Source organism: Hesperophylax consimilis, chromosome 11 (assembly GCF_061612785.1).
Source record: "Hesperophylax consimilis isolate HC1 chromosome 11, BYU_Hcon_1.0, whole genome shotgun sequence".
Taxonomy (NCBI): Eukaryota; Metazoa; Arthropoda; class Insecta; order Trichoptera; family Limnephilidae; genus Hesperophylax; species Hesperophylax consimilis.
The window spans coordinates 23184248-23204537 of NC_142846.1; the positions used below are offsets into that span (position 1 = coordinate 23184248).

Here is a 20290-nt window from a genome sequence, read left to right on the forward strand (position 1 = left end):
TTCAAAATTAAATCTGAACCATTTAACGTTTAATTTTCGGGGTTCCTCATTATTCATTATATTAACCGCCATTCCCTGATTTATACATTTTTAATGCATAACTCATTTTTCTAACCGATAACAAAACGCGCGATCGCCGCATGTATACCCACAATGAATTCGACTAAAGATACCGACTCGGAAAATCTAATTTTGCCATAAATTATCTAATATTTTATGTCACAATCGTTCTACATTGATAAATTGTTTTTATTTTACCAACGTAATGAAATGGCAATTTTCAAATGTTCAATGCACAATAATTAATACCCGAATTTCAAAACTACACACAGCCTGTATTAGGACACAGATCAATGCATGCTAATGACAAATGAGACCAATTAATAGGCGACTATTTAGCTTTATGTATATTTTCTCTCAAACATAATATATTATTTACCAATAAAAAAACACGTTACACTTTTTCTGCAAAATAACCATAGCTACCAAAAAATGGTGTCGCGAAACTGCGGCTGGGTTGGTGTTAGAAATTAGAAGGTGCTTCTGGGATAAGCCCTGTGCGACACACTCAAAAGACTAGTCCCAAAACTATTCCAATTGCATTAATTATGTTATTTGGGACAGTTAATTTTTATACATCCGCTAAACTCGATGGACAGTATTCATCAATGTTTTAAATCTGGGCTTCTGGAACATAAAATAAGCCGGATTGGAGTATAGAAAATAAAGTACTCACCCGTCGCAGTTAAAGTTAGGCCACAAAGTATGTCAGCTTCTGAATGCTTCACTTATGAATGTTAAAATATAAAATTCACAATATTGTATTCCGCGGTCTTCTTTATATTACACATCAATCCTCCATATCTGAGGTACTAATTTACCCCTAAATAATAATCCGCGGTCTTCAGTTATTCAAACATCCGCCCGTTACTAATTCTAATTACTAATAATTAGTAATTAGACTAACTATTAATCCATATCGGTCTTACTAAATTTTGACAACAAAGGAATATTATTTGAGAATGAGGAAGAGATGGAGAATAATTACTCGCTATTATTAGATTTATAAATATGTACCTACTTCAAAGACAAGCAAAACAGACTATAAAGCATTCCTAGAAATTTGTTTAACTCAAAATTTTCGTAGTTCAAAAGAAATCTCTCTTTACTGGAAATGTTTTCAAATGGATGTTTCTTTGTATTTCTTTTGATTGAGACAAGATAGCAAATATCAGACCTTTTTGAAAACTGGAATAAGGAATTTTATTTAGTAGATATTTATGGGTGATGTTAAAACAACAATATTATATTGCTAAAATGACAGATATTATTTTCAATAATTTTGGCCGGGGAAATAGATCAATCGCTCTTTTCTTAGATCTTGCCAAAGCCTTCGATACCATCTCCTATGAAATACTTAAAAAAATTCAGGCCTTAGGTATTCAGGGACAACTATACAAATGGATGGGTAGTTACTTAGCTAACACAATCCAAAAAGTTTAAATTAATGACAGCGATCCTGCCATTGTAGGATTGGGTGTACCCAAAGGGAGTACCTTAGGACCTCTTTTGTTCGATATGATGATCTATGTAACAGCAATTTTTCCAATCACGTTATAACATTTGCAGATGATACTGTCTTAATATTTGAATGAAAAACTGAACTGAAAAACTGAAAAACCTGCTGACAAACTACATAAGTAGTTTAGCAGGTTTAAATGTTAATTAATAAATCTAGAAGTGTGTGTGAAATAAGAACTTCTATTATTATTATTACCATTTTTATGAAAAAAATGTATTTATACAAAATATAAACATAATTGATAACAGAGGAATATTTCATTTATGTAGGTATAATACATAGTAATATTTAAACTTCCGATTTTATTGTCCGGGTTAAATCTTCCCCATAGGAAAAACTAAACCCTTCCACACACTTTTACACAAATGATCATCTAGTCAATCAACATTATGCAAGTGCATTATATAAGCAAAATAAATACAAAACAATACAAGAACAACACGTCAACTCACCAGAGATCAAATGGGAAAATAATTCACCGACTCCAGATATTTTGATATCAGAGGGTTCGGCTCGGTAGAACTTCTAACAGGGCCTATAAATCCTACTGATCCCTCAACATAAATATTAAAAAAATCTTTCGTTATCCTATATGTATTCAAAATGACCGACTTTTGCATCTTTATATATAAATTTTAAATTTTATTATCTATACACCTATACACCTTACGTTCTTGTCAATTATTCTGACGATTCCGACTCTTGACATGAATTGACTAAAATATTATCAATGAATTAATTATTGGAATCAGTTAATCGTGCCGTTCATTCATTCTTCACGAGACGCCCTCGATTCCTTCTTCCATCCACTTCCGCATCAAATATTCTCCTGACACTCCTTTCTTCGCCCATGCTCGTACGTGCCCGAACCATCTAAGCGCCCCTTTCTTATAACACATCGATAATACCGTTATACAACGGTAAATCTGAGCTGTCACTCGTCACTAAAGTACTATAGTACATAGTATCACCATGGGGTACCTACCTTCCTATGAGGTGGACTGGATGCAATAGAGAGTTGACATCCTTCTACAGATTGACACGCCTACTCTCAGTATCGCTCTGGTGATAGAAAATTCACAATTTCGTATCGAAATGTTGCTTCAAATTGCTTTAACCATGTTTAATGGCTATATATGTGTCCATATATATCTATACAGGGTGTATCGGCACGTACCCGACAAACTTTAACCAGCTATTCCTTAGCATATTTGGAGCAAAAAATCTTATGTGCACTTTGCTGTCCGGTAACGTTTTTTTTAATAAAAAATGTATTATTCATATTTTCACCATATGTCACCACTGTTTTCTCCTTTGTCAAAGTTTGAAAACCCATCTGGCAAATATTTTATTCGAATTCCGTTGAATAATGCACGTGTGTACCTATATTGGCGCACACTTACAATCACAACGAAATGGCACGGCACCATTCGTCTCATTTTTAACTATTATTATTTAGTGTGTGCGAAAGAGCGAAGACGCTTTTTGACATACTTGCTTATAACAGCTGTTGAACACGAAACGCAATGCCAATGGCAGTGATGTAGTGTGGAATTTTTTTTTGGTTTTGTTTTTAATTTTAAAAAAAATGCTACCGGACAGCAAAGTGCCCATAACATTTTTTACTCCAAATGTGCTAAGGAATAGCTGGTTAAAGTTTGTCGGGTTAGTGCCGATACACCCTGTATAGCAGGAATCAGAAGAAGAATCACAGCAGCCAACAAAACATACTTCTCTTTGGTGCCAGTGTTTAAGTCACGTAGTGTCCACAGAAAAACCAAAATAACCATATATAAGACCATTGTAAGAACTGTATTGGCATATGGATGTGAGGCGCTGACACTGACAGTAAAGATGGCTGAAATGCTGGATACTTTTGAAAGAAAGGTGCTGAGAAGAATATGTGGACCGGTGAAAGAGGACGAACAGTGGCGTATCCGGCACAATAGAGAATTGTACGATATATATAAGGCCCCTAGCATCTCTGCACACATGAGACTCCTCAGGCTGAGATGGGCTGGTCATGTACAGAGAATGCCGGATACACGCGTCCCAAAAAGAATTCTGACTGGTCACCCAGGTGGAAAGAGAAAAGTGGGAAGACCCAGACTGAGGTGGGAAGATGAGGTAAGAGGGGATGCAGCACAGCTTCTCCAGGTGACAAACTGGAAGTCAGCCGCTGAGGACAGGAGGAGTTGGAGGCGACTGTTGCAGGAGGCCAAAGCTCGATATGGGCTGTAGCGCCATCGAAGAAGAAGAAAGTATAGTTTTATTAAAATAATTTTCTGTTAAAAACAAATTATATTATTGTACGTAGGTTACTCAAAATACTAAAAAAAGTACCAAAGAAATGTATGCAAACGAAATCTGGTAAAGATATTATATCGTAAGTAGGTATTTTATCGATTTATTTATTTAACAAAATTGCTTTTTAAATTGTTTCCAGTACCAAATATTGATGATATATTTAAGCAAACTTCAATTATAAAAATGTGTAAAGAAAAAAATAACACAGAATATCAAGAATTTTACAAACTGATGAGAAATGGAAATCAATTTATTACGCCAATCTTTAAAACAACTCAAATGCAAAACCATTATATTTACCAAGCCATAAAAAACTACAATAATCTCCCTTCCGAATTGCGCTGTATTACGAACCAACAAGAACAAATAAATAAAATCATTTTTTTTTCCAAAAAACTTATATTAAAAAATATATATATTATATTTATATTTTACACATAACATAATATTATAACATTGAATCTAAGTAAGAATCGTGGCTCCCTTATCAGGCACAAGAGCTCCTCTTTTCTGATAAGGTATACATGACCAATTATGAACCTTAATATTATATTTTGAAAAATATGTATGTATTAATGTAACTATGATCTATATTAAAATAATAAAAAAATCTCTTTATTTACAATCGGTTAAAATTTTGAAAACGACACTTAACTTCACATCAAATCCGATTTCTAGAGTTCATTGAATCAGAGCTGCAGACAGACACACAACTGAAATTAGTATTTTTGATGTTTATAATATTTTTAATAATATTGACAGAAATGTCGACCCTAAACTAAAATTACGTTTATTTTACTTGTAATTTACACCTGCAACCCTTCTCATCATGCCAATCAATTTTCTTTAAATACATAGACAGTCTGCTTGCATTTTTCGCCGTCAGCTGCATTTTACGACTAGATAGCGCCGCGGTTTTGACTCGACGAATGCATTTATAGCTTCTATTTACGTGCCTAGTTCAAAATTCCCTTAGAAGAGTGAAGAGTGCATAACGTAGGTCCTGAATAGAAACTTTTCATATAGCGGAACTGGTACAGACAGTGTCGCAGGTGTATTTTTAACCGCGGGCAAAATTATTTTTTTGCCGAGTGAAATTTGTGCTGGTACAATTGAACGTTATATTGTTTTTTTTGGTGCGTTTTGTTGCACAGGTGTTAGGAAAATGTAAATAGATACTAACGTTGCAGTCGTGACACGGTTATGAGTTATGAAGCTTTTGTCGTAGACTTCTCACTGTTACTTGTAGTAGTGAGTTGATGGTTCAATGCTAGTGAGTTAATAGTTGTTCGTTCAGTGGAAGTGTTAGTTTGGTGATAGTGTTGGTTCACTCCATAATATGACGCGAAACGTACTGCTTACTACTATATTTTTATTTATATTCCATGCGTTCGTGGTTCGAATGCCAGCAATTGTATTAAAAGCAGTGCTGATAAACATTTGGACACATTTATAATTTGTGGAACTTCGCAGGCTTTCTCGCGTCGCGAACAATATGGTTAATCCCATTATCAGATGCAGGTAAGCATCTAATTTTTGTACCCCATGTAATACGTAATATACTGTTTCTTTAGAATTTAATAATTTTTTATCACGGAATCAAACTTCGTAAAGTTTTATATTATTATTAAATACGTCTATTTGAATTTCGCGTTTGTTTTAGCTAAAACTCGTTGTCGCTCGCAATGCATTCTACCAAGCTCCTTTTGGTGGCAACAACGCACACACACGCAGATATAATACCAACGCATTTCTCTGAAATTAGATGAACAGTTAATATACGAAATAAATGACGGTCCTACCCAGTCGGGATTTGGTTCAGTTGTAAGCGCGGTTGACTCCAGTCCCTGGGGAGGAAGGTTTAATCCTCAGCAAAATCAAAAAAAATCATCTATATAAATAAAAATGTTCATTTGTTCAAAATCGTATATCTCGGAAAAATCTTCACCGATTGCTTTGAAATTTTGACACAACGCTGCATTCGAATACTCGTATGTTTTTTATATATTTTATACAGTAGTATTTTATTCAGTCCAAAGGATTTTTCTCCTTGACGATCTACATTAATGTAATAACCATTTGAGTTGTTTGGTATCAAAACTGGTCAGATCCAAAATTAAAAAAAAATAAACTAAGTATTGAACTGTGTTCATTATTAACAAAAGAACAGTTCTTATTTTTCAAAAGCAGTCATATCCGCATATTTTGTAAGAGAAACCGGTTTAAAAAGCGGCTGTGGTATGAAAAATAGTCAAATCCAGCACTTGTTTTGGTGTTTCCTGAAAATTCACCTAAAGTGAAGTTGACCAGTTTTGATACCAATGGTCACATTTATTATGCGTAAAATATGTTTGTAAATATACCTTATCATTGACACATAGACACGATCAGAAATCATAACACTCTGTATTTGTAAATTAAATATGAATGTTAGTCGTAAATTTCTAGTTTAAACCGTAGTTTTAAGTCATATTATAGCGGTATTTCGTATATTTTGTATTTTGTACTCAGTCATAAAAATATGTATAGTTTTAAGTTACTAGTTAAAAGTCTTAGTTGTAAATCACTATCTATTAAACTTAGTTATAAGCTACAAGTAATAAGTTCTAAGTCTAAGTCATAGGAATACATTAAATGTATAAACTAGGTTGTTAAGCGCCCTTGAGATGATTTCCCGACTTTTTTCACGACAACGGCGCTATACAAATCATCCAATCATTATTATTTATACAGATGTCACCTGTGACAGGTAAAAACATGTTGTTTTTTTTTTAAACAGTGGAATCTGTTGGACGTAAAAGCAACAAGCGCTATTGTTTCTCTATCTGCACAGATAGACTGACACAACAACGCATGATGGGTAACAGCTAGTATATTAATAAAACTAATGGTTTAATATATAGTTAAAAATAATAATGATAAAAATAATTTTTACGGCTTGAATTTTTTTAACCTTGCTTTTTCTACGTTGATGGTTGTGTACAAAACGTGAAATAACTGTTTATTTTGCGCTATTTCAATATCAAAAACTTTCATAAAAAGCAAAATATTTTTGAAATCATCCATTCATTCTATCATTAAAGATTACGCTTTAAAATTCTAGGAGTAATCATTTTGAGTAATATTATCAAAAGGCAATTCTGTTTACTAGGTGATATTAAATATCGTACCATACATAAATGGTAATTCATCGATTTTTTAAAAATTAATCTCCTATTTTAGTAAACCGTTCCCTCACCGGTATGTGATTAAAATAACCGGTTCAAACTAACAACCTATTGTGTATTTTCAACCCTAAACGTGGCTAAATTAATTTTAATTTTATTTTTTATTATTTAATAAATGTTTACATGTTACATTTTTAGACATTTTTTTAACTACCATACTAGGCTAATGCCCGTGTTGTGGTAGTTATACATGAAATAATAATAACAATGACATAAAATAACTAAAAAAATACTATTTTATAGAAACATAAGTATGTAAGTATGAATCATACATGAAGTAATAATAAAAATAACTTAGAAGAACTAAAAAATACTATTTTATAGAAACATAAGAAAGAAGTAAAGAAAAAAAAAAAAACAAATTTAATGATAAATAAAACTAAAAACAAATATATTAAAATTAATAGCAAACTGAAAAAAAAATTAATAATAGGTTATGTTAAATATTTATGTTAAACTGTAAATTAATAATATGTTAACTATTCAGTTTGATATAACCTTGTCGCTACCATAAACATTCTATTATAATGTTAATAATTGATGAATTGGCTTGTGGCGGCAAAAATATTACGTGTGCGTTAAAAAATCAACATTTTTATTTACATAACCAAAAAACGCATATTTTACATAAAATTGTCAACCGCGACGAAAATCATTATTCTAAAGTCAACTTCAACATTGCCCCCAGCTTTATGGGGTTGACAGATTACGCTGTACGCATCATGGCTTGGCCTATTTCAGCATGTCGCTCGCGATACTATCGGGATGGGAATATGTGGCGAGCGATGTGCTGAAATAGGCCAATAGAGAATATAGAGCGCTTATAGCGTGGTTCTAACGCCAGGCTTTATTGTAAAATCAGTTTTCGCTGACTTGAAATTTTCTGGTCTTTTTTTTGTCATAATATGCAAAAAATAACACTGTAAATTAAAATGTCGACGATGTGACAAAAAATATGATTTGCTTAATTCATTGAGGATCATACGTTCATACTAACCTTTGTCATTTTAGAGGTACTTCGCAAAACTGAATTATTCCATTTTTTATCCATCTGTATTATTCCAATTATTGTAAATGCTACATTTTTCTAAATATATTCCTACACACTAAGTTTGCAGTACGATGTTGCAAAAACTCTATTCTCTTATAAAAATAACTTTATAAATGTCTGTTTCTTGCAAACTCGTATTATTTCATCCAATGTTACTATCATTATAGGTTTATTCCATTTCAGCCAATAGAAACAGAGCATTTGGTCACGTGACAAAATGGCCACTAAGTTGATTTGTACTATATGGCGTTTCAAAATCGGCTTATTCCAAGACATTATTTTTTAGGGCCTCTAGGCCTATGTCTGAAGGATTTTTAAGGAAGGAGAGGGAGATCTAGGAAGAAAAAAAGGTATGAGGGCAGGGTAGGAATCTGGGGTTCATCCCTCCTACTGAGGTGCAAGGCGATGGGTCGAGAGAGACTTGCTGGAGAGGTAAAAAGATCTCCCCCGACCAGTCTCTCCAAATCCGACCCGACACACAGTAGGTGGGTAGAGGCATCCAATGCCAAAACCTAGACAATTCTAACTCCACGAACCCGGGCACCCCTGCAAAAGCTCCAAACGAACCACTTGGAGTGACCTATGGCTGAGGTGTTAGTTGCAAAACAGGATTATTCCGAGATTTTCTTGCAAAACATACTTATTCCAAACATAAAATGTAAATATATTATTTCTTTGAAATATTTATTTATATTTTACTATCTGACGTGTACCTGACTTTGCTCGACTACTTTTAATAAATATAATACGGGTGTATTATATATACAAACCTTACGGAGCAAATTCTCTAAATGGTAGTGAAAATCCTATCGCAAAAAATCACTTATTTGACATCTGTATCCGTTTTTGTAGTTTCAAGTTGCCAATTTTGCCAAAATACATGTCATGTTTGTCACGTCAAAAAAAAATAATTAACAAAAGTTTTTTTTGCTTGTTTACGATTTCTGATACATCGAGAACGCCGAATAATATAGACTCTTATCAAGGTTGTCAAATATCAAAGTTGACAGAAGTTTAATAATTTTTCCTGGTCATGAAGTTCCAAATAATTGTTTCTCGTAAAAAATACACTGTCTTTAGAAATACAATTTGAAATCATATTATTTTGTGTACGCCATGTTTTTGAGAAAGAAATAGAAGAAAATAGATCTGTTATATAAGTAAGTAATTTTTTTTCTTTTTTATCAATCTTAAACTCATTTTTAAATTTGTCTCCAACGTTCAATTTCAGTGCCGATAACGCGGTATTGTGTATTTTGTCTCCAACGTTCAATTTCAGTGCCATTAACACGCGGTATTGTGTCTTTAAATTTGTCTCCAACGTTCAATTTTAGTGCCGTTAACGCGGTATTGTGTCTTGAAATTTGTCTCCAACGTTCAATTTCAGTGCCGTTAACGCGGTATTGTGTATTAAAATTTGTCTCCAACGTTCAATTTCAGTGCCGTTAACGCGGTATTGTGTCTTGAAATTTGTCTCCAACGTTCAATTTCAGTGCCGTTAACGCGGTATTGTGTATTAAAAATTCAGAGTTACCATTGAAAAAACTTTTTCATTAATACTTCCCCATATTAATACTTAATAATATTTTTCATTAATCATATTAAACATACTTAGCGCAAATCTTCATTAATCACATTAAACATACTTAGTGCAAATCTTCGTTTTATCTGTTATATCTATTATTTTATACTATTTGTCAGTTTTTTGCTGATTTGCTCTTTTTGAAAACTTTATATTAAAACCACAGACATATGAATATATAGACTAGAAATTAAAGGTGAGGGGTAAAATCAACTGTTGAAGAACGAAGGGGGTAAAGCTGACTGTGATTCGTCAATAAATCAATCTGACAGTATATAGGCTTCTCGCATTTTAATATCACCATTTAGTTCTTAAAAGTAAAATCTGCTTTTGAATGAATAGACATTTTTATATGGGAGCGCAAATTACTCGCCACATTATGAACAAATTTGCGAAGTCCAAATTCGGCAAAAAAATTGCTTCTATTTTGAGAGTCGAATATTTTGTTTACGTATTTAGTTAAGACACTTTTATAAGTGTTCATAATTTACTTCCCAGTAACAACGATGCGCACACTTGGGAATCGCTACATTCGACCAATGTTGGAGGGTTGTCACAACCGCTATGTTCCTATTAATAATAAAATATTGAAATCTTTAAGAAAGAAAAGTAAAACAACTAAAAAAATAAATGAAATTATATACACATAGTTTTTACCAGCGATTCCTAAGAGTATTTGGAGTAAAAATTTGGACATCATTTTGCCTTCCGATCACATTTTTTCAATTAAAAACAAAAAACATGATTTTCTATCACACATCGCCACTCGGTATAACCTAGCGCATTACGTGATATACACTCCTTCTCGTTCCAGCAGTACCGTACATACGAAACAAGCGCGTACCTAACACGTGGTACCTAAAGCGCAAAAGGCAAAGGCACATCCCTGATTCTTATGCACACGGCTTTGTATTTTGCGTCCAGATGTATCTCGATGTGATAGTATATGTTTCTACAACTGATCCATATTATACTATGTGGATAAGCTTAAAATAATGCTTACGTATGGAATGTAATACGACAATTGGGTTTATTCTCTTTTTCACATCTATTTTTACAAGTTTTCATATCACAAGCCACCATTTTGCCGTGTTATATCGTAAAATGCCTCGACCATAGCTCGACGCTAGTTCGAACAAGAATGATGACGTCACATTCTCAAGATTCACGGGAAGCCATACGCGAGCCCAGCCGGCTCCAATGGAACCGGTATGGGGAGTGGGGAATAATACGCTTTTAATCACTTAGGGCAGGTCTACTAATATTCATATGTCTATGATTAAAACCTACTTTTCTCCGCCTTTTTACACGATCGTGTTTGCTCTCAAAAAGGTGTAACGCGTTGTATTATTACATAATAAAGCTTTACATCTTGTGTATGTTATTTATTAATATTAATATTAATGAAGAAACTAAAAATAAATATAGACGGGAACATAAACTACAAAAATCAGAACAAACAATAGTACAATACATTGACACCCTTGACTCTGTGCAGAAACGGGCGGTCCGTTTGATAGATTCCCCAATCTTAACAAACGGACTGCAATCTTTAGAGCACAGGCGTCAGGTAGGTATGCTGTCCTTGTTCTATCGGTATTACAATGGAAGATGCTCTGAGGAACTAGCGTCATTGATCCCTTCGGCACCGGTGCGTAGTCGGGATACACGCCAAACGCGCGCCCAACATTTGTACACAGTTGACACTTGTCACATGAGAACGGGTCGCTTCTACGATTCGTTCTTAAGTTCAACAGCTCGGCTGTGGAACGAACTGCCGGCCTCTGTGTTTCCTCCCTCCTACAACATGGGACTCTTCAAGACCCATGTTCACTCCTTCCTCTCCAAAAAAAGACCCTCCACACAGCATCCCCAAAGATGACATAGGCCCCGAGGGAAATTATTTTCTTCTGGGCCTCCTGTGTGGAGTAAATATAAAAAAAAAAAAAAAAAACATTTATTATAAAAAGGTGTTATGGCAACCCTGCCTATAATAAACATAACGTCGATCTATAATACTATTATTATTAGCGCATTAATTTATTCATATGTATTGTTCATCGTTTGATTCTAACTACGCCGACATTGTTACATGAATCGAGCAGAACAGTGATCTGTTGCAATGAGTAATATTCTCAATGTTTTCTAAGGAATAATTAAAAATATCCTAACTAGTCTTTTAAATGTTGTGGAATCCTTTTCGCTACTAAATTTCTTTGGCTAAATATTACAGAATAAAAGATTTTAAATGTTTTAGATTTTTAAATAGTTTTTTAAAACATTTTTCTTACATCAAAGTACCTACGGGGATCTATTGTATTTATTACACAATTTCGTCGGTGTTTAAAAACTTTTGATTTTTTGTCGATTTTTCTTTTTGAAAAATTCGAAAAATGTAGAAAATAATCTGAAACTTACGAATACTTACCTAGAACGATAATATATATGTATTATTCGACATTTCTCAGCTGCAAAGTTCATGATGGATATGACTTTGCGAGCTGAAAATAGTTGCACTGATAGTAATTCGGCTTCAGATTTTGGAAAAAAATTTGAGGTAGGTAGGTATGCTTTATAATATTGTGATTAAGTCACTATTTATTTATTAATTAGTTATTTTTGCGCGAATTTGAGATTTTTACGTATTCGCAAATTTTCAAAAACGTAAAAATTTTACAATATTGAAAAAAAAGCATTGCTGCACTTTTTTGATGCAAAATACTGACAGTCTTAGTAATTAGATTCTTACACGCCCGTTCAACGTTGGTGTGGTAAAGCCGGTGTTGAGCCTGGTCTAAGACCGTTTTCACCAAACAAATTCCATGGTAATAATTCAAGTTTTTCACTGTTCCGACCTACGCGCCGCATAATAAATATTACACCACCTTTTTAGTAAGGCTGTACAAAATTAACGTAACATCACTTTATGCAAAATGCCACAGCTTTTGCTGAAAAATAACACCGTGTTTCTTAAAAAATTGATGCGATTTTTACCAAAAAATAACGTGAAATTTTCAGGTCACTAGTTTTAAGTCGTCGAAACACCTGCGTAATTTCACTAGTAAACGGCGCTAAACAAATTACCCATTTTTTATATAATAAATAAATATCATTGGATCTAAATGACATTTAACCGTTGAAAATACAGTGAGTTCATTTTACAGAGCGTTTTAAATGGTTTTTGTATAGATTATGCTTGTTCCGATTTCTCTTCGCTCCAAAACACAATAAGCAGCTAACTCCGTTGTTCGTAGCATTGAGAATTCCTTTGCGAAATTAGTTCCGTTGCTTTCTGCCCAATAAGACCGGAGACTTCTATTATAGGAATAAAGTTCAGTCGGTCAAGCGGTGCATCGTAATTAGACGTAACTCGATCAATCAAAACTTTATTTAGGTAGCTGACTCCGTAATGGAAATGTAATAATAAATGTAACCAATTTAATATCGGATTTATTTAGGTAGCTGATTCAAAAATTGAACTGCAAGTAGTGTATGTACCATTGACGTCAGAAGAGATTTGTATGTCTATGGTATGTACTAAAATGAAACGGTACTAATATTGTTACTATTGTTAAAATCAGTTTTATTTAGGTAGTTGATTCAAAAATGGAACTGCGCTACAGTTGTAACTAATGTAATACTAGTTTTAATTAGGTAGCTGTTTCAAAAATGGAACTGCACCAAATTTGTTACTGATGTAATTTGAGTCAGGGATTCGGGTGACCGGAAATTTTCGAGACTTAATGTAGATAAAAAAATAGTACGAGTATTTATAAATGCGTAGTTTGGTTAACACGATTATTTAGGTAGTTGATTATTTATTATTAGTTTATTATTTAACACGTTATTAAGGTAGTTAATTCAAAAATGGAACTGCGCTACAGTTGTAACTAATGTAATACTAGTTTTAATTAGGTAGCTGTTTCAAAAATGGAACTGCACTAAATTTGTTACTGATGTAATTTGAGTCAGGGATTCGGGTGACCGGAAATTAGATAAAAAATAGTATTTATAAATGCGTAGTTTGGTTGACACGAGGAAAACGCTCTATTAAATGTATTTTATGAATTTTATAGTGAAGATGTGTTGATTGCACTTTTAATTTCATTTCCTTTAATTCCCAGATAATTTCATTCGATAACATTTTAACTGCTCGAAAACCATAAATAAGTTTTAAACCACCGTAAATCTTGGTTGCTTGACAAATAAACCAATAAAACTACTTAAAAAAATAAACCAACATCTTTAAACACATTTTTAATAGTTTATTAAAAGGTTTAGACAAAACCAATCATATTTGACATCTGTTCAACGGATAGTAAATAAATTATCGTCGCAAAATCAGTGGTTTTCAGGCAATAAATACTGTGAGAAACGATGGCGAAACGTATCTCAATTGCAACGTTAAAATAAACTAACCGTACCACGTAAAAGGAACATTGATGTAATTAAATCATTACAAAATGCGACTTCTTTGTACGGACAAAAATAATTACATATTGAGGGCATTCTTAACTCCATAATTGAGTTAATTCTATTACCGCAAAACGCGAAGGTGTGCTGAACTGTGGAAACTGACTATTTAAGGCATATTCAATACGTGTAATGTCCATTTAAGGCGTAATATTCAATTTGCGATGTGCCTTTTTAAGGAACAGTTAATATGTGAAACGTTGCGCATTGTGAATGGACAGAATTTTGTTGAAGATGTTACTCATTTCTTCATAGGAAACGTCACTCTTTACCATATTACGTCATAATTATTCAATCTGGTCCCCTGATTTTAAAATCCACTCTGATTCCACTGAAAAAATTCAGCATTAATTTGTAAGATATATTAACTACTAGCTGTACCCCGCCATGCGTTGCTGTGGCTCAGCCCGTCTCTGCAGATAGAGAAACAATAGCGCGTGTTGCTTTTAGGTCCAACAAAGCATGTTTGTGCAACAGATGGAGCAATAAAAAAAGTTTTTCCCTGTCACAGGTGATATAAAAACACACGAGCATTCGAATGCAAAGTTGTGTCGAAATTTCAAAGCAATCGGTGAAAAAATTTCGGAGATTTAAGATTTTGAACAAACGAACAACATTAAGGATGGGTTTTTTCAGAGAATTTGAACAATTATTGAAAATTCAAAGTTAATTTTCAAGTTGTGTGAAAGTTATTTTCGGATCTTGTTATTATTTCAGTTCTGTCAAGTAACTGCCCTATAATGATATACGAATACTAACAGAAATGGAATATGACTTTCACGGAACCCGAAAATGAACCTTGAAATTTGAAGAATTGTTCGAATTCTATGAAACAACCCATCCTTACATTTTTATTTATATAGATAAACTCGGTCTACCAATAGAAACTATAAATTACGACAACTTGATGAAAGATTAAAATTATTTAATAAATAATATAACAAATTAATTAACTCTTAGATAGAAGACTTGTTACCGAATAGACTTTTATTTTAAAATTATTAATGGAATTATAGATAGCCCTGATTTATTGAGTCTAATCACCTTCAACATACAGTCTAATCGATTGAAAATTATTTAAAATTGCAACAATAATATCAGGACTAAGTCATTTAGATACTCGCTTGTACCTAGATTACATGCAGTTGGCAATACATTCGTAGACATTGTTGATGTGTTCAACTGTACGGAATAAAGTTACAAGAAGGCCATAATAAAATATATCAGTAATAACAACAATTAAAGTTAGCATAATACTTTTATTCTGCATGGGTTCCATATAATTAAAAAAATATATATTGTTTACTGTTCCAGTGAACATTGATGTATTACATGTAGATGAGACAGTGAAAAAATAGGTTCCTTTTTTGTACGTCCAACTGACCTCCAACTCTCCCAACAACAACTATTGAATTGGATCTACACGCACCGCTTACCGCGTTCTAATAGTGGACCAAGTTTCGACGAGATATATGACAGTGAATTATTATTTACATATTATCACATGTTTGTAAAAAAAGCCCATATGGGCGTTTAACATATATGCATAAATAATATTTTTATGTATAAACTATTTTCCTATAATATCGTTTGTGATATTTTCAAACAATCGCCTTATTTTGGTAAAATTGTTCTACGCGTCTTCGCCCTGAAGAAAGTCTGTGTTTCAACATGGCGGCTCGTTATTTTTTTTATATATTTCAAAGCTCCATTGCTCTCGATTAAAATGACGTTACAAATTGAAAAAAAAGGCCTTGACTTGACGCCAGAACTCACTGTTGTAGTGGTTTTGCTGCTTTATAGAAATTGATTTTTTCCTTTATAAATTGAGATAGGCGTTTGATGTTTGACACATTTCAGGGATTCACAGAGTTATAAATAGTATCTGCGCTAAAAGTATTTAATTATTCAAGGTATGTTTCGATATGGCAATATTTTAACAAGCTTGTTATTTACATATCGATGTTGAAGAACAGAGTTAGAAATTAGTTAGTTATTAATTAACACATGATTAAGACATCCTTACCGAAGAGAATTACCACCTTACCTGTTATAAGTTTTAACTGTTAACAAATTTTTTTTAGAGAGTACAATATATTTGCAGGTTTATTTGATGATTCTTTATACGAGTGCACAAGAGAATGTGGTCAGTTTTTTGTACACCTAACAAGGTCATCTGATAGATATTATAGACGAGGTAAAAATTGATCAATGTCGACGGCCAAAATTTTCTAATTATTGTCAATTCATCGGATAAATTACTCAAATGTATGAAACATATTTAACTTAGTTACTTAGTAATTTAAAGAGCAATTTTTGAAATATCATCGTGTCAGGTATCATTCGGAAAAAAGTTACAACTACAAAAGGAAACCTATTTTCACTGTACTATTTTCAGGTATCGCGAACTGCCAAAGTCTGAACTGTGGAAAGTTTAAGATTTTGTGGCATAAAATGTTAAGGTTGATAGATTTTTTAATATACTGTCTCCACACAGGAGTTTTCCCTCAGATCTGTGTCATCATTAGGAATGCTCTGTGAAGGATATTTTTGAAGAGATGAAAGAGTGAACCTGGGTCTGAATTAAAAAGGCACCTATGTAAGATTTAATTTTTTTTAATTTTTTTTATTTTTATAGTGAATACCTCACAAGAGTCCCAACTGCTCCCGTCTGGAGCCAGTGAGACTATGGCATCCCCAATTGGGGGATGTTGTGAGGCTGAAGGTAAGTGGGGAAGGGAAAGAGGAAGGTGGGGAAGTACCTGGCTATTCAGATCTAGTCACTAAACACGGCTAAATCCATTTGGAGCAACGTTTCAATTCTGAATGGTGGTCTTACACCAGGGCGATACTGGTAGTATCTTCCACTCTGGAACGTGCCGCAAATATACTATATATTATTTTAATTAATTAATTGTGAAATAACACAAATTAATCAAATAAAATTTATTTGCGCACGCCGGGTTCGAACCCGCGACCTTCGGAATGGCAGTCCAATGCGTTACCACTGGACTATGCCGGCCGTCAGATTAATTAGAATAAACAAACATGTGAGAGAGCGGTAAGCTCCTTGGCGTATATTTTTGCTTAATTTCACAAATAATTTCAATAAAATTGTAGGTATATCTTATCTAAATAGTATAAAACAAAGTCGCTATCCGCGTCTGTCTGTTTGTGCGCTTAGTTCTTCTGAACTACGAAACCGATTTTGATATGGTTTTTACTTTCATATAGAGAATTTCTTCTGGAAGGTTTATTTACAAGTGTACTCTGTACATACATATGTACTAGTGGACTCAGTCAAATGATATATATAAACATCGCATTTTAGCGTCGTAGATATTCGCAATATCGCTCTGGTGAGAGACAATCATTAAAATGGAAGATAAAAAGCTTTAGCCATGTTTATTGATCAGCCATGAACAAGTAGGTGCTCAAAATTCCCCTCACATCTCCTTTCCTCCCGCCCTCTCTTCAGCTTCACAAAAATCGGAAAAAGAGGGTATAACATAACCAATCTAAATGACTTCGGACAGTTGGCACTCGTGGTAATCATAGAAAGCCAAGATTATTTTTGATCGATACGTTGTTAATATTACACAGCAATTATAAGAGCATTATTTATTGTAGTAATTAGTCAGCGAATGCGTGAGCAAAAAACTAAACCAGTCATCTAAATTCTAAAACGAAAGTTACTCTTTCGAAAAATCAGTTTTCTAAAACAAAAACACCTATGAAAAAAACCTGATTTGAAACTGTTTGATAATATAAAACCGCTACGTTTGACTCGCGTAGAAATCAAATCTGTGTAATACATTTTTATAGCATTATAATTAAATTGATTTAATATGCGAAGAGCCTCTCCAACCGGTTGGTCGTTGAATATTCAGAGGAAAATAAAAGTTTTTTCTGGTTGGGAGTTGTTGTTTTTTAATTTTATTTATACCATCGCGTTCTCCGGGTCAAGGTGATCCAAGTGCTGAGAAGCGTGCATCCGTGATAATTCCACTTTAATGTTTCTATAATCCCCCTCTATTGTGTACACGGTTGCCTGCGTTCATATAACGCTAACCAGAATTATACCCTTCACACACTCACGGTTCGTAAATTGTAATTTATTATAATAATTTTTATCTTGACTATAAAGCAGAAAATCTGGCGTCAAAAACGGATTCCAGCGTGTTCAACTAGGCCAGGGGTCGGCAGACCGCGTCTAGCGAGCCGCATGCGGCTATTTGCAAAGGCGTTTGCGGCTCTTCAGTCAACTCCAATTTCACCTCCACTCAACCGCTCTTATCACTTAGGGCCAGTTGTTTGGCATAATTTAAACAATTCATCAAAGTTCAGTTAAAATTCACGTTCTGTGAAATTTCTGTTCAAGTTCTATTTTAAATCGTTATAGGCCAGTTGCTTCACAGAACTGAAATAATAACAGAAATTTGACAGAACCTGAAAATTAACTTCGAATTTGATGAATTGTTCAAATTCTAATACGCCGGCTTATATATAAATAATAACTTACTTTTTTGTTGCAAAATGTTGTTTTTGTAAATTGTACCTACCGTCTTACCAGATCATCAGTTTATATTTTTACAAATTCAATATTACGCATCAAATGAAGAAAAACTAAAATATTTTCGAGTTTGATTGTATTTTCCAGCTAAATAAGTGTTGAATCTTTTCTGTAAATAAATACAGTATGACTATGACTTAAAAATGAAAAATTATGATATTTGACACATAAAAAATCAATGTTTGCAAGTGTGAAATTTTGTAAATATGACTGATGCCCTTTTGTCTTTTAACAGTCTGTTTTTATGTCTGAAATTATCTAGTACCTACCCTTTTTCACGGACTTCTTGAGATACTAATGTTATTTCGGCTTTGACGATCTAATTTCGCATCGCTGCCTTTTATATCCGCTCGGTACAAGGTTGTAATATGATCAATTATTCGCAGCATCATTTCTACGTTTTGTGAACATTCTCTCAAAGGGTGCAATTAGTATCCTTACTATCTTGAGTCATTAATCCACTTGTTTCAGTCCTTCAAACAAGAGTACGAGCAAAAATAATAATTAGAAGTTAACGTGTTTGCAGATGTTTGAAATATGTAATACAGCCAATTAACTTATATGATTCTTTTTATATAATTATTACACCACTGTTGCTCATTTTCTTATTAACGAACGATCGAAATACAAAAATTGAGGCGATTTTTAAAAATATATTTTAATGCGCACATTACCAAATAATGTTTTTTTTTAAAACACTGCTAACATTCAATAAAAAATATGTATATCTAGGTTTTTGCGAACTCAATCCAAAAAACGATCAACCTTAGCATGCTGCATAATTTTTTATTACTATGGCTTAATCAACGACAGGTTTTTACGATAGGAAATAATATAAAATTGCTACTCATAATAAATACTTTTTAAACTTAAGACTCAATCCGTCACGGGTTAGCTTAGGGGAAATGTTATAAGTTATAAATTTATGCGGATATAGTAATTTACTGTCGAGTTTTATACGAATTCCTCACAACGTTTTCATAAAAAAAACAGTTTGCTAATCGAGAGAACACAACATTTTATTACTGTTATATTAAATTACGTTCAGGTTCTGTCCAGTTCTGCTACAATGAACCACTTCGGTAGTCGTAATTTTACTCTAAGGAACTTGTACGATAATATATTTAAATTGTCTATTAAAATAAATTAATAGTTCTTTGAACAGTAGACCTCGCGTCCAAAAATATGTTACTAATTTTCTCTTATTTAATAAATCAAAACCAAAATTACTTCTGAAATAATAAGAAGGGTAAGTAAGTACTTAAATGTCTACCTAATTAATTATAAACTATTTATATTTAATGTGACATTTTTTTTATTATTTCAAATAAGAAAGAGGTATGTGTGATCAATTAATATCATTAAAAATGCTAGGAAGAAAGTCCCAATAAACACGAAAAAACCACTATCACTTAAAACGACCACCATCTTGAAATGGAATCGGAACGTACAAATAAATTTACAGAAATACGAAATGCAAAATGTTCCAGTTAAA

At 33.0% G+C, this 20290-nt stretch overlaps 1 protein-coding gene across 1 annotated transcript in view; it reads left to right on the plus strand.

The window, feature by feature from the left end:
• The window catches only part of LOC149419930 (uncharacterized), a 595518-nt gene that overhangs the window by 1240 nt on the left and 573988 nt on the right, over positions 1 to 20290 (plus strand). The gene's annotated exons all lie outside the window — the stretch shown is intronic.